The 2,178-nt window shown below is 44.7% G+C and overlaps 1 non-coding gene across 1 annotated transcript; it reads left to right on the top strand.

Moving 5' to 3' along the window:
- The first annotated feature begins 1,190 nt into the window (after positions 1-1,190).
- On the top strand, positions 1,191-1,297 carry LOC132018817 (U6 spliceosomal RNA). The gene has a single exon (XR_009404599.1). It is a non-coding gene; the product is annotated as a U6 spliceosomal RNA (small nuclear RNA).
- The last annotated feature ends 881 nt before the right edge of the window (positions 1,298-2,178 follow it).

Here is a 2,178-nt window from a genome sequence, read left to right as displayed (position 1 = left end):
CGTGTCCGAGGGCACCAAGGCCGTCACCAAGTACACCAGCGCCAAGTAAACAGCGACTTCGCTGCGAATTGAAAACTAAAGGCTCTTTTAAGAGCCACCCATGTTCTCAAAGAGAGAGCTGCCGCTTGTTTCCATTCTGTGCTGGCTCCTGGAATTCTGCAGTAATTGGTCTGCGAGGTACGGCAATCCCTGAACAATGTCACCGTTTTCCTTTCCCGGTAACTAAACGACAAAAATATTAACGAGGCCCTGCCAAAGGTTTGTAACTCCTTTGTGTAAAGCAACCGCGCTTGCTTTGTCACTGTTCCTTGGGTTTTCAAAAGGCCTCTTCCACTGGTTCTGATCACCGTCGGGATCAAGAGACGAGGGTAGAGCAAGCTAAACTCGAAGCAAATGCAAATACTCCCCAGTTTGTCTGGAGTCAAGCGTTGGGCGCGGGGGTGGCGCGGGCACTTTGAATTTGCCGCCCGTTCTCCCGGTGCCCCGATTGGCTGCCGGCAACTGGGTCGCCCCGGCGGGTCCAGCCGCGCGGAGACCGGCGGCCACTCCCGGCCGAGAGCCCCAGCAGTTCCCGGAGGGAACGTTCTCCTGCTGTCTGGGCTGCTCTCCATTGTCCTCGACTTGAGCGTTCTATCCTTGTGGGAATGACGTTTATAATTTTCCTCGGAATTTTCGTCAGAAAGGAATTTGGCGGATGTCATTTTCAGGCCCCAAAGATCCTTGGTTTATTTCTGTTTAGGGCGCCGCTTTCTCTTTGCCATATATCCATAGACTGGAAAATAGTACAGGACGAAATGGCTCTATGGAGGGGGGGGGGGGCGGGGGGGGGGCCCACTGAAGGCAAAGAAGCTTGATGGCATTTATCCTAGACTCTCCTGAAACAAAAATCAGTCTTTATTTTAAAGTTCCATTTGTTGCTATTTTAAATCCTATGTTTGACATTGCCTGGAACCGGTGAGGAAGAACAAACTCCATGTCAGGCTGTTGTAAATAAGAACCAGTCACCCAAGTCTCTGGGTTGTAACTTTTCAATATTCAGTGTCTCTTTGCTTCAAAGCCACGATCTATAAAGCATTTGGAAGCTTCATCAAGGTGCTGGTTTGGGGGTTAGGTAATTTTAAAAGCGTTTAATTTAAAATATATTATCTAGTTTATCTAAAACGGATTTAAATTTAACACAGTGGCTTGTCGTGCTCGCTTCGGCAGCACATATACTAAAATTGGAACGATACAGAGAAGATTAGCATGGCCCCTGCGCAAGGATGATACGCAAATTCGTGAAGCGTTCCATATTTAAAAAAACACACACACACAGTGGCTTGTCGACTCAAATCCTACTCATATGTCAGAGCCCACTTCAATATGCCCCCTCTATGAAATTGCCTTCTGTTTTCGAGCTTCTTCCGACAGTTTGTCGAGCATTTGGGAACTGCCTCCATATAGTTCCTCATATATATCGGTTTCAATTGCTACTAACTTGTTTGTTGTATGTTTCCACATAGTCAATGTCCAGTTATAACAAAAAAAAAAAACAAAGAAAGTTCTTTCCTTCATCTCCATCCCACACTAATAGTAACTGAGTATCTGTAAATAAACAGAACATAAATAATTTTTGTCACTTCTGTCACATGTCACATGAGCCCCTGGCCCCTCTCCATTAATCCAGATAGTCAGATGATAAATAATTTTTTTGTTGTTTGTCTTATAGGATATAGAAATCAGAATAAAAAAGAAAAGGACTTGGGGCTCCTGGGTGGTTCAGTCCTTAAATGTCTGCCTTCAGCTTAGATCATGATCCCAGGGTCCTGGAATCAAGCTCCACATCAGGCTACCTGCTCAGCAGGAAGCCTGTTTCTCCCTCTCCCACTCCCCCTGCTTGTGTTGCCTCTCTCACGGTCTCTCTTCTCTGTCAAATAAATAAATAAATAAACCTAAAGAAAGAAAAGGACAAAGATTGAGACAGAAGATGAGCCATGGGCAATATAGTCCATTCTCAGATGAAAATTTAGAATGACTGTTTTCAAAAACTACTAAGTTGAAAAGATCCCAGCTAATTCTCCTATTACTCAGAAAATTAAACTGCCTAGGCCATAAACAAATCAGGTAAATAAATCAAGTTTTCATCTTTGAGGTAATTTGTACCCTGATGGAGTCCCCTTGAAAATAAGGCAAGGGGGG

The sequence above is a fragment of the Mustela nigripes genome, chromosome 5 (assembly GCF_022355385.1).
Source record: "Mustela nigripes isolate SB6536 chromosome 5, MUSNIG.SB6536, whole genome shotgun sequence".
In the NCBI taxonomy this organism is placed as follows: Eukaryota; Metazoa; Chordata; class Mammalia; order Carnivora; family Mustelidae; genus Mustela; species Mustela nigripes.
The sequence above is the reverse complement of the archived record's forward strand: the minus strand, read 5'-3'. Positions and strand labels throughout refer to the sequence as shown.